The sequence below is a fragment of the Schistocerca gregaria genome, chromosome 5, assembly GCF_023897955.1.
Source record: "Schistocerca gregaria isolate iqSchGreg1 chromosome 5, iqSchGreg1.2, whole genome shotgun sequence".
NCBI classification, from domain to species: Eukaryota; Metazoa; Arthropoda; class Insecta; order Orthoptera; family Acrididae; genus Schistocerca; species Schistocerca gregaria.
Genome location: NC_064924.1, coordinates 672,372,302 through 672,385,952, shown reverse-complemented (window position 1 = coordinate 672,385,952; position 13,651 = coordinate 672,372,302). Strand labels below are relative to the sequence as shown.

Sequence of the window (13,651 nt, the reverse complement as noted above, 5' to 3'; positions counted from 1 at the left end):
AGTGCAACCCTTACGCAGATTGCTATAGATTTCAGTGAAGAGCCACCAACAAGTTTCAGCGTGCGAAACATCCATCGAAACGTCGTCGATATGGGCTTTTGGAACCGAAGGCCCATTCGCGAACTCTGATGACTGCACAATACAAAGATTTACGTCTCGCCTGGGTCCGTCAACCCCGACGTTGGACTGTTGATTACTGGGAATATGTTGCCTGGTCGGACGAGTCTCGTTTCAGACCGTATCGACCAGATGGACGTGTAGGGATATGGAGACGACCTCGTGAATATGGACCCTGCGTATCAGCAGGAGACAGTTCAAGCTGGTGGAGGCTCTGTGATGGTGTGGGGCGTGTGCAGCTGGAGTGGTATGGGACCCCTGACACGTCCAGATACGACTCTGACAGGTGGCACGCACGTAAGCATCCTGTCTGATCACCTGCGTCCATTCATGTCCATTGTGCATTCCGAGGGGCAGTTCCAGCAGAACAGCGCGACACGTCCGTAACTGCTACAGAGTGGCTCCAGGAACGCTCTTCTGAGTTTAAACAATTCCACTGGCCACCAAACACGCCAGACATATCTCAGTTGCGCTGCAACGTGCTGTTGAGAAGAGATCTTCAGCCCGCCGTACTCTTACGGATTTATGGACAGCCCTGCAGGATTCGTGGTGTCAGTTCCCTCCAGCACTACTTGCGACATTAGTCGAGTCCGTGCCATGTCGTGCTGCGGCACTTCTGCCCTACACGATATTAGGCAGCTGTACCAGTTTCCTTGGCTCTTTAGTGTAATACACATACATACCATTGGCAGGACTGGAAGCGACTAGAGTCGCAATTATCTCCGACAGGTACAACGGACACTAGTCTTAAGATATATAAGAGGGATGAACAGTGTCAGATGATCTCTGTCAAGTACCAGGAGATGCCGGTTACTCCCGCGAGGTAGCGTTATCAGCATCTCACAGATTTTGGAAGAGACATCATTGTGGGTCTCCAGTTGGCTGTAGGGTCGAATCGTGCTACATCCAGATTTGTGAAGTATTCAGATCTGAGAGTGGTTCGATTGTGGACTGCATCTGAAAGTGAGGAGAGTCATACTCGTCTGATCACCACAGGAGAGGGTGCCGTATGGCAAGACAGGAAGAATGAGTTGATTGTTGATGTTAGTAACGATCATCCTCCTTTACCTCCTCTGCATTACTGCAGATGACGTGTCACTGAGCACATTTGTTCTGCGCATCCAGTACAAGTGAGGCGCCCAGTTGTTTCCACTGCATTGTGTGGAGTACGAAGGTTCTGTTATAGTTCACGAATCTGCTGTCTTCAAGTTATGTCCCCAGCGCAGAAAACAGCATTCGGGTCGTAGGTTCTGTATCTTGAGGCTGAAACGGACTTTTAGCGAGGTTCTGTTGTGAAATAATGTATCACTTCTTTGGGATGCGACTCGCGTATTCTAATATAGCCACACGAGAAGATTACATGATCTTAATACAACACCTTCTGATACAGCAAAGTACATGATCAAACACAATGTTTACGAAAATGTATCTTTACACTGTTTGTGGCACGTTTCTGTGCCTCATGACTACCGGAGCGAATCTTTCAATATTGATTACTGACAAACACATCCTGCCACAGACAACATGACTGTACATCTCGACTGCCTAATCCAGAGTGACGAAAAGCCCGAAACACTTCGCGCGCCATACCAGAATAGGCGTGACCCGAACGCTTCCGAAGTGCTTCGTATGCAATTTCGCCAGTCTTTTGTTTTCGACTTAAATTGTTTTTTATAATTCTAAAATGATTGATTGATAGCCAGCTGTTGAGCGATATTTATCTTAAAAAGTGAAGTCATTCCAATGAGTATTCCATTAAGTTTCGGGTGTGCAGCCGCAAGAAATCTCCTTCTTCGAATATTTCGGCCGTATAACGTTCAGCCATTTTCAGAGTGAGCCGCAAGACTGCCGCTCCAGTGCTCGCTTCGTCCCTTTATACTGTTGTACCGCGCGACTGCCCATGCGGCCACAGAAGCAAATGCGCCAGAGACGTTGGTCGGCGGCAGAGACGTGCATAAGAAAGGCCACATTCACATTCTTACATCGCACCAACAACTCGTACTGTCCAAGAAAGATGTACAGAACACCGGAGGTACACACGGCTTTTACAACCTAACAAGTTGGCACTGGCAAGCACTGTATTGATACTGGTCACAGTATGTTGTATGACAACTTCGTCATCCTTTTGGGACTCGATAGTGAAGGAGGCAATTGAAATTCGCTTGACGACGAATTTAATAAACAGAGACAGTGGTTTCAATCTTGATAAATCATGGAAACCGGCACTTCCTGTAATAAACGAACAAAGACGCCGTCACAGTGCAGCTCACAATGATACATCGATATGCCAACACAGATCGACTGCGGAGTCATAGATACAACCGCGCGTTATGCACGTCTCTGCCGCCGACCAACGTCTCTGGCGCATTTGCTTCTGTGGCCGCATGCGCAGTCGCGCGGTACAACAGTATAAAGGGGCGAAGAGAGCACTGGAGCGGCCATTCTTCGGCGGACCTCGGAAGAGTTCCGCCCTTCGATACCTTGCAGAGTACTGCTACGTATCGAAGTGTTAGGGCTTCGCAGAAGTCGCAGTCGCAGTCGCAGTCGCAGTCGCAGTCGCAGTTCCGGAACCGCCAGCAGCAGCAGCAGCAGCAGCAGCAGTTTCCAGTGCCGCCAGTTTTGCAGTAGCAGTCGTCGCCGGACCCAGCCGCAGCTTCCGGACCCAGCCGCCGCCGCCGCCGCCGCCGCCGCAGCTTCCGGCCCCCGCCGCCGCCGCCGCCGCCGCCGCCGCCGCAGCTTCCGGCCCCCGCCGCCGCCGCCGCCGCCGCCGCCGCCAGGACCCAGTGCTTCGTCTTCCTCTCCTGCTTTCGTTGTCGTCGCTATTCTCGTCTTCGTCTTTGCCTTCATCCTTTCGCTCCTCGACGTCTCTCATCTGTCATCTGTAATCTGTTCCTGACTTTGTCCCTTGTCTGTCCCCATTCTTCTTTTCTGTGTTTCCAGTTTTCCTTACTGCCATCATGACCACCCCCACCACCACCGCCACTACCACCGCCATCGTCTATACGACGCCCTCCCTCGCTGCCACTACTCTTACTTGGTGTGCTCAGTCGCCCCCGTCCTACTATATTCCGCCCCTCCTCACCCTTCCCACCCCAGCTCCCTTTGTCGCCCCATCCCCTGCTCCTTCTCCCCAAGCCTCCACACACGACCCCTTTCCCCCACTCCCCCACACCACTCATGCGGCCCCTGCCAGGGTTGTGTCTCGTCGGGCTACGACCCATGCCGCACCATCGCCGGCGCCAGCACCACCACCTGCAGCAGCGCCACAACCAGCAGCAGCACCAACAGCAGCACCAACAGCAGCACCAGCACCAGCACCGACACCGGGACCTGCCGCTTCCCGTCATCTCCCCGTCACTCCTGTGCCCCACACCTCCTCCCATCCTGTCCCCGCTGTTAAGCGTCCCAGTGGCACCCCCGCCTCCTCTGCACCCAAGAAGTCCCAGCATCTTCCCCCTCCCCCACCCCTAGATGCCATGGATGTCTCCCCTCCAGCCCCCTCTACTTCCTCTTCTAACTCCCCCTCCTACAAGTATCTCCTCTCCCGTCCTGATCCCTCTCTCCTGGAGGCCCGCAACCTGACCTTGCTCCTCCGCCAATACTTCCCTGCAGCCCCCATCTCCCTTCTTACCCCCCGTAGGGACTCTGTCTTGATCACCTCCCCAAGCCCTACCCTACACTCCGACATCCTCTCCCGAATTCCTCTCACCCGATTTGGACCTAATGCCTCCCTTGCCCCTGCTCCTTCCCCTTCCTCCCCCCGTCAACCCCAACCCCCACGTCGCCCGCCGACCCTCACCGCCGTGATCACTCGGCTTAGCCCGACGATCACGGAGGAAGAGGTGCTGGCGGAGTTGAAGGCCCACCCGTACCTGGAGGTGCGAGCTGTTCGCCGCATTTTCAACTCTGCGGGCCCCACTCGCCTTATGCGAGTTTTCTCCGAACACGCTCCCTCCATCGACCATCTCCTTAAGGAGGGTGCCCTCCTCTTCCACCGCCGGTATAAGGTTGACCCCTCCCGCTCCCCACCACAATCCATTCGCTGCCAGAGGTGTCTGCGTTATAACGCACACCCAACATCAGAGTGCCGCGAGGCCCCAGTCTGCCCGCATTGTAAGCAAGCGCACTTCCTCCGGCAGTGCCCCAACCTTCAGTCTCCTCCCTCCTGCAATACCTGCAACCTCCAACACCCTACCTACTCCCAGAAATGCAAGGCTCGACCTCCTCCATCCGCTCCTGAACTCACTGTTCCTCTCCGCCCTTTGGATGACCCCACCCCTCCTGGCAATTCCCTCCGTCCTCCCCCCACCGCAGAGGACATCATCAGGTTCGTCACAATAGTGCTCCAGAACGTCCATCCCTTTCAGCGTCCCCACACCCTCCACCAGATTTCCCTCGCTGCCCGTTCCGTGTTCCACCTCAACACCTACGCCACCTATTCCCACAACCAGGCCCATTTCACCTTCTCCCGTCTCGACACCCTCGTTTAAATTCCCATTATGGCACGACAGCACCGTATCCTGTTCAATAACATCCGCTCCCTTCCCACCAACAAGCACCTCCTTATGCATACCCTTACGACCCACCGTGTGGATGCCTTCCTTCTGAACGAAACCTTTCTTCAGCCCCACCACACCGTCCACACCTCGCCCTACCTCCTTCACCGGTCTGACAATCCACTCCAGATAGCGCGTGGCGGAGTTGCCATTGGCCACCACCGCCAGATCCCTGTCCGGCTCCAACCCCTCCTTCCTGACCCCACAGAACACTTGATCCTTAGTCTCTTCTTCCCCGGCCTTACCCTTACCTGTGCCACCATCTATGTCCGCCCCGCTGCACCTATTCCTTTCGACTTCCTTTCCCACATCGACCGTACCTTCTCCTCCTACGTGATCGCCGCCGACCTTAACATCCATAGTCGTTCTGCCGCCCAGTTACGGCGGTGGCATCGGTTCCTTGCCACCCTCCAAGGCGACGTCCTTCCAATTCCCCAACACACCCGCCCTGAATCCAATACCACTCCCGATGTCGTCCTAGCCTCCCCCACCCTGCTTGGCCGCATAGCGGTGGACGTCCTTGATCCCATTGGCAGTGACCATCTCCCTGTCCTCCTCACTGTATCAGACGGTCGTCGCCCCCGTCCCGACCCGCGCCATGACCCTCCCCCGAAATATGTCCATGACTACTCCCGTGCCAACTGGAATGCCTACCGGGACTCCCTTGCTCTCCAGGTCGATAGCCACCCCCTCACCTACCACCAACCTGATGACGTTACCCGTGCTGCCTCCTTTCTCCAGCAGACCTTGTCTGAGGCCGTGGAGGCCCACGTCCCTACCATTGCCATCCATCCGCACCGCCCCACCTTACCCCCACAGGCCGTCCTTCTCCTGCGTGAATCCCGCCGGCTCTACCGTGCCTTCCTTCACACACGTGACCCGGACACACTACGACGCCACCGGCAACTACAGCGACACATCAGGAACTTACTCACGGCAAAGAAACGCCGGGACTGGCGACAGACATGCACCCGTCTTAATGCCACCTTACCTATCAACTCGTCCAAGTACTGGTCAGCCTTCCGCCGCCTTACCGGATCTAAACCCTCTCCCTACTACCCTCTCCTTCATGATGACCACCCCTTCCCTGATGCCCTTAGTAAGGCCAACCATTTCGCCTCCTACCTCTCCGATATCCTTACCATCCCTGACGATCCCCAGTTCGATTATTCCCTCTTTCCTGATGTCCGTGATCGAACTGATACCTCTGTCCCCCCGCTTGCTCCTGGCTTCCAGTACTTGGACAACATCACACACACAGAACTAAATACCCCAATCACCACTCAAGATATCATTGCTACACTTCGCCCTAAACGCAACACTGCTCCCGGTCACGATCGTGTTACTTACCGTCACCTCCGTGAAGCTCCTGCCTCCTTCCTCTCCACATTGGCCAGGCTCTACAATGTGGTCCTGTCCACCGGCTACTACCCCGACCTGTGGAAAACCTCCCGGATCCTGATGTTCCTCAAGCCCGACAAACCGCCTTCCGCTGTCTCCTCCTACCGTCCCATCAGCCTTACCTCGGTCTTCAGCAAGGTCCTGGAATCCATTCTTACCCGCCGCCTACACAAGCACCTTCACCAACACCGCCTCCTCCCCCCTACCCAATGTGGCTTTCGGCCGTCCTTCTCAGCCGATGACCTCCTCCTTCACCTCACTCACCTCCTCTCCGAACAACTCAATTCCCGTCGTTCCGCCATCTTCCTTTCCCTCGACCTCGAACGCGCATATGACCGTGTGTGGCATTCCGGTCTCCTTTTCAAGCTCCAAACCTTTGCTCTTCCTCTCAACTATGTCCGTCTGGTCGCTTCCTTCCTTTCCCACCGTCCTTCCTATGTCACCATCCACAACACTGATTCCTACACCTTCTACCCCTCCGCCGGTGTGCCCCAAGGTTCCGTCCTTTCCCCTCTTCTCTACCTCCTTTACACGGCAGACATGCCTCCACCTGCACCTCCCCTACACCTTCTCCAGTACGCCGATGACACTGCCTTCCTTGCCCTCGCTCCCACCCTGCAACGCTCCCAGCACCTTCTCCAATCCTATCTTGACCGGTTCACCACTTGGTGTAACCAGTGGTTGCTCAAGGTCAATCCTTCCAAGACCCAGGCGATCATTGTAGGCAAAACCACTCGTTCCTTCCGTCTCCTTGATTTCTATCTTACTATTTATGGCCGTCCCATCACCCTCACACCTACTCTCAAGTACCTTGGTGTCACCCTCGACCGTCGCCTCTCCTGGAACCCACATCTCCGGACGATCCAAGCCAAGGCACGCTCCCGCCTCCGCCTCCTTAAGCTCCTTTCTGGCCGTACATGGGGTCTGGACCCTTCCACCATCCTCTACACCTACAAGTCCCTCATCCGTCCTATCCTTTGCTATGCTCATCCCGCCTGGATCTCTGCCCCTCCTACCTTCTACAAGTCCATTCAGATCCTAGAACGCCATGCGCTCCGCCTCGCCTATCGCATCCGTCTCCCTTCCCCCACGCGGATCCTCTATGACCAGATTCCCTTCCCGCACCTCCTCCTTTTCCTCGAACGGTTACGGATCCTCTACACCTCCCGCAAGCTTGATCCTCCACACCCTCTTGTCTCTCCCATCCTCTCCCACCCCAACCCGCTGCCGCGCCTGCATTCCTATATCCCACCTGCTCTCCATCTTTACACCCTCCACACCCTCTCCCTCGGTGGCTTCCGTCAACTCCCCCTCCCTGATGATGCCCTCCTCCCCTCCATCTACCCCTCCTACCAACTTTGAGCCTTACCTTCCCTCTCCTCTCCTTTTCCTGTGGGCACCCTCTCTCCCTTCTCTCCCTCCCTCCCCTCCCCTTTCTCCTTGGGCTTCCACTCCCCCTACCCTCCCCCTTCTCCTCCATCCCTCTCCTCCACTGGCATCTTCCCCTCCCCCTCTCTCTCCTCTTCCCCACACCTTTTCCCCTTGGCAGGCCACGACTCTGCTGTCTTCCATCAGTTACTTTCATCGTCCTATGCCGAAGACCATCGCATGTGTTTGTGCCTCGACTCTCCTGCAGTGTGTTTGTGTTTCGTCGTTTGTGCTCCGCTGGTTCACGTGTGGCCATCTGCCATCTGCGTTTGTGCACCGTGTTTCTCCGCTTTTATCCATTGTGCTACGCACGTGACCGACTCCGTTTTAACTCTGTTTTGTCTACTGTTTGTACCCCGCCGTCTTGATTGTTTTTCTATCTCACTCATCTCTGTTCTGTGTATACTCTGAGGCCGAAGAGCGGCATACTTGGTCCGCTGCCGGCCTACCTGTTTGTCCCAGGTATTAAAATCACAATAAAGGAAAAAAAAAAAAAAAAACTGGAGCGGCAGTCTTGCGGCTCACTCTGAAGATGGCTGCACGGTATACGGCCGAAATATTAGAAGAAGAAGAAGGAGATTTCTTGTGGCTGCACACCCGAAACTTAGTGGAACAGTCTTTGCGCCGCCAAAACCTGAAGATTCACATGCCAATGAGTAGTTTAACTAATAATAATAACTATACTTTAACGTTTTGGCGCCCTTGCTCCGAACACAGCAGCCAATCACGGAGCAGTAGTATTATGCACGCGGTCTTTCTCACTGTAATGGTACCGAATCTAACATCTGTCACATGTACCTCACACCACATTCCGTCATCTATATACTTCTTGCATCTCTACTGCTCTGGGAAAGCTTCTTGGAGCCTTATATGATGGCTGACTAAGCCAGAAATATTGCAGCCGTACTGTGCACCAAACATGTCGTAAACTCTTCGCATCTGCGGTAGCGATCCGAGAAAAAGTAATGGACATATTGCAACATTCCGTGCGATCCCACACCACTGGTTGGACGCAAGCAGCAGCCAGACTCATGCGTAAGCTGGCAAACACCAGAACCCGAACGGCTACATTTAGAGCGGTGCCGCGACTGGAAAGCATGGACTGCTGATGAATGGCGTAGCAGTGTGCTCAACGACTAATCGCAGTTCTATACTACCCTGGATGAACATCGTCGGAGAGGATGGCGGCGACATGACGAGAGGTCTCATTTTTCGAATGTTTTCGAGAGACACAGCAGTTTTACTCCAGGTTTCATGGCGTAGGGAGCCATCGGCTATGTCTTTTAGACGACGGCTTATACATCTACATCTACATTTATACTCCGCAAGCCACCCAACGGTGTGTGGCGGAGGGCACTTTACGTGCCACTGTCATTACCTCTCTTTCCTGTTCCAGTCTCGTATGGTTCGGCTGAAAGCCTCCGTGCGCGCTCGAATCTCTCTAATTTTACATTCGTGATCTCCTCGGGAGGTATAAGTAGGGGGAAGCAATATATTCGATACGTCATCCAGAAACGCACCCTCTCGAAACCTGGCGAGCAAGCTACACCGCGATGCAGAGCGCCTCTCTTGCAGAGTCTGCCACTTGAGTTTGTTAAACATCTCCGTAACGCTATCACGGTTACCAAATAACCCTGTGACGAAACGCGCCGCTCTTCTTTGGATCTTCTCTATCTCCTCCGTCAACCCGATCTGGTACGGATTCCACACTGATGGGCAATGCTCAAGTATAGGTCGACGAGTGTTTTGTAAGCCACCTCCTTTGTTGATGGACTAAATTTTCTAAGGACTCTCCCAATGAATCTCAACATGGTACCCTCCTTACCAACAATTAATTTATTATGATCATTCCACTTCAAATCGTTCCGCACGCATACTCCCAGATATTTTTCAGAAGTAACAGCTACCAGTGTTTGTTCCGCTATCATATAATCATACAATAAAGGATCCTTCTTTCTATGTATTCGCAATACATTACATTTGTCTATGTTAAGGGTCAGTTGCCACTCCCTGCACCAAGTGCCTATCCGCTGCAGATCCTCCTGCATTTCACTACAATTTTCTAATGCTGCAACTTCTCTGTATACTACAGCATCATCCGCGAAAAGCCGCATGGAACTTCCGACACTATCTACTAGGTCATTTATATATATTGTGAAAAGCAATGGTCCCATAACACTCCCCTGTGGCACACCAGAGGTTACTTTAACGTCTGTAGACGTCTCTCCATTGATAACAACATGCTGCGTTCTGTTCGCTACAAACTCTTCAATCCAGCCACACAGCTGGTCTGATATTCCGTAGGCTGTTACTTTGTTTATCAGGCGACAGTGCGGAACTGTATCGAATGCCTTCCGGAAGTCAAGAAAAATAGCATCTACATGGGAGCCTGTATCTAATATTTTCTGGGTCTCATGAACAAATAAAGCGAGTTGGGTCTCACACGATCGCTGTTTCCGGAATCCATGTTGATTCCTACAGAGTAGATTCTGGGTTTCCAAAAACGACATGATACTCGATCAAAAACCATGTTCTAAAATTCTACTACAGATCGACGTCAGAGATATAGGTCTATAGTTTTGCGCATCTGCTCGACGACCTTTCTTGAAGACTGGGACTACCTGTGCTCTTTTCCAATCATTTGGAACCTTCCGTTCCTCTAGAGACTTGCGGTGCACGGCTGTTAGAAAGGGGGCAAGTTCTTTCGCGTACTCTGTGTAGAATCGGATTGGTATCCCCAGTGATTGAGGGAACTCTGGCGGCGCAAAGGTACGTCACAGTCATACTGCGTCCTCACCTGTTCATCTTGACGCTGCCGTTTATCAGTATTTGCACACATGGAACGAATTTCGATGAACTGTCTGCGTGATGCTGAGGCACTGCTGTGACCAGCGAGAGCCCCACACCTGTCGCTGGTACAGCGTGCCGAACAAGCTGCGTCCACGATATCAAGGACTACGTGCAATGGCTGCAGGGCAGCTTGCCTGAGGAGAGGGTAGAACTGTTTTATGGTACCCTTCCCGACCAAATCGGTGCATGCATCCAGGTCAGAGACGGTGTAACGTGGTGCAGATAACTGGGCTCACACTTCCAAGTTCTCTGTAATTTTGACTCGACTTTGTAATCATTGAAAGAACATCACATACTCTCTCATCCTTTCCTGAAGCCTCACATTTTTTACCTGGCTGTATATTATCCGTACTAGTTTTCTCCGTAAGAGCGATCGTATATCCGAAAGCCGAAAGGTGTTCAGGTTTTACAGTGCCTGAAGAAAGAAAAACCTACGGTATGCAAAAATAATAATGTAAACAAATAAAGATTTTGTAATCAAAATTGTTTCAACAGCGGAAAAGTGTGATAATTGAACGAGAAGCTCAATTACGCGTCATTAGTCTCCCTGAAAGAAAACAAGATACATAGGCTAAAATAAAATTTTCGGCCTTATAAATTTCGTTCCATTTGTTTGTATGTACACAACGTACTCAAAAGTATCCGGGCATCTATTACTGCATATTGATGTGTCCACCCTTTACCTGTTTTACGACTCTGATGGGACTCTTTCAGTGAGTTGTCTGAACGTCTGTGAAGAATGGCAACAGATTCTTCTTCAAAACCTGAAACCAGATAAGGTAATGATATGGGACTTGGGTGTCTGAAGAGAAGTCGACGTTCTAACTCATCTCAAAGGCGTTCTATTGGTTTCAGGGTGGGACTCTGGGCAAGCCAGTCCATTTTAGGAATGTTATTGTTCACAAACCGGCCAACGGCCATGCCCGTCAGATCACCGAAGTTAAGCGCTGTCGGGCTGGGCTAGTAGTTGGATGGGTGACCATCCGGTCTGCTGAATGCTGCTGGCAAGCGGGGTGAACCAAACGGAGGAGCTACTTGATTGAGCCGTAGTGGCTCCGGTCTCGGAAACTGACGTGCGGCCGGGAGAGCGGTGAGCTGACCACAAGCCCCTCCGCATCCGATGGGGCCTGTCGACTGAGGATGACACAGCGGCCGGTCGGTGCCGCTGAGTCTGCCAGGGCCTGTAGACGGAGTTTACGTTTTACTGTTCACAAACTACTGCTTCTCACCCGCCAATTTATGACGTTGTACTTTGTCACCCTGATACAATCACCGTTTCCGAAATGTTCTACTGCTCGCAATACATAGTTCTTTAATATGTGCTCATATCCTTCTGCGTTTGGCTTTCTGTTCAGTGCAATAAGGGAACCACACCCTAACCACACGAACTGCCTCATACGGTAACACCACCGTCTCCGTACTTCACTGTTGGCACCACATATAGTGACAGATAACGGCCTCCAAGCATTCGCTGAACCCAAACCCTTCCAATGCACTGCCGCAGGGTACAGCGTGTTTCAGCACTCGAAGTCACTCGTTTCAAGCCATCCATTGTTCAGTGGCGCCGTTCTTTACACGACATCACTCACTACAGAAATGTGTGACTGATTAGGAGTTGCTTGACCTTTGTACCCTATTCGTTTCAGCTCCCTACGCACAGTTATTGTGCTAGCTGAAGTGCTCCTAGCTGTTTGGAACTCACGATTGGTTCCTTCTCTGATCTCATTTTATTTTTTACTAGCCGTTCCCGTAATGCTCGACGGTCCCTGTCGATCGGTACATCAGGTCTGCCTGGTCTTGGATTACCTATGGTTGTTCCTCTGCGTTCCCGTTTCATCACCACAATACTGACAGTCAACTTGGCTGGCTTTAGAAGGGTTGAAGTGACCCGGATTAATTTGTTCCTCAGAGGACATCCAGTGCAAGTTCCTGAGCTCTGGTGACCGAGTCCTTATGCTGTTGCTACTGCCCTACTGGCATTGACGCTGACAGTGGCGAGCTCTTCCTGATCTTGAAGGGGTGCAGGCCAAACAAGTGAATGCTATTCCTGCAGAATCGTGGCTGGGTTGAAGACAGCGCCATCCGACTTGAGGATTAGCTTGCGTTGACGTGAAAGTAGGGTCATCCTCTGATTCCAGCGCAGGTACTTCACTCCTGCAGCAATCGGGTGCCGTACAAACAGTAATCCTCGCCTCCTTCCATACTGGCGGGTCTCCCTCTCGTGACATTTGCTCGTCATTCCCTCATTACTTGCGGACGTCTGGCTTCTTTTTATCAGATAGTGTAGGTTTTCTCGAGCAAATGAATGTTGCTTTTGAAATATCTGGACAAGTCTTCATTTTCTTTCAGTCCCAAGAAGTGTGGAGGATTTCTCGTATGATCTTTGTCATGATGGATTTCGTTTCGACCGTTAAAAAAGTCTGTTGTTTACTAGTTTCTTAATTCTGTTGCTATATTCGGATTTTTTCATAACAAAGATGGTGCCTCATTCCCCCACTTCGACCGTTCGGGTGACAAACTGCACAGCAGAGGGCTCTGACAACACACCCAGTTTTGGCGCCGAAGTCGAAACGGAAAGGACCACTCGTAGCAGGCAACTCCCAGTAGAGCAGTGAATGACGGGGGCGCTGCGGCAGACACACTCGCGACGAGTAGTGAGGGGAAGAAAGCCGCCCGGTTAGCCGAACGGCCTAACGCTCGGCTTTCCGGATTGGGAAGGAGCGCCTGGTCCCCGGTACGAATCCGCTCGGCGAACTTGTGTCGGGTCCAGTGAGCGGGGCAGTCTGTGGACGGTTATTAGGCGGTTTTGTATCTGCCTCGACGAATGCGGGCTGGTTCCCCTTATTCCGCCTCAGCTACACTATGTCGGCGATTGCTGCGGAAACAAGTGCTCCACATAACGCGTACACCACCATTACTGTACCACACAAACATAGGTGTTACTACTCGTCTGTGTGACACGTTCCCTGGGGGATCCACTAGGGGCAGAACCGCACAAAAACCCTGAAAGAGTGGTTCGGTGTGGGGCGGCGGAGGGATGAAGTGGGCTGCGGTAGTCGTCGTGGGGTTGTGGACCACTGCGGCTGCGGCGGGGACGGAGCCTCTGCGTCGTTTCTAGGTCCCCGGTTAACATACACTACTGGCCATTAAGATTGCTACACCACGACGATGACGTGCTACTGACGCGAAATTTAACGGACAGGAAGATGCTGTGATATGCAAATGGTTAGCTTTTCAGAGCTTTCACACAAGGTTGGCGCTGGTGGCGACACCTACAACTTGGTGACATGAGGAAAGTT

General features: G+C 52.4%; 1 protein-coding gene across 1 annotated transcript in view; it reads left to right on the top strand.

The window, feature by feature from the left end:
* The window catches only part of LOC126272090 (laminin subunit alpha-1), a 1,228,077-nt gene that overhangs the window by 291,561 nt on the left and 922,865 nt on the right, over positions 1-13,651 (top strand). The gene's annotated exons all lie outside the window — the stretch shown is intronic.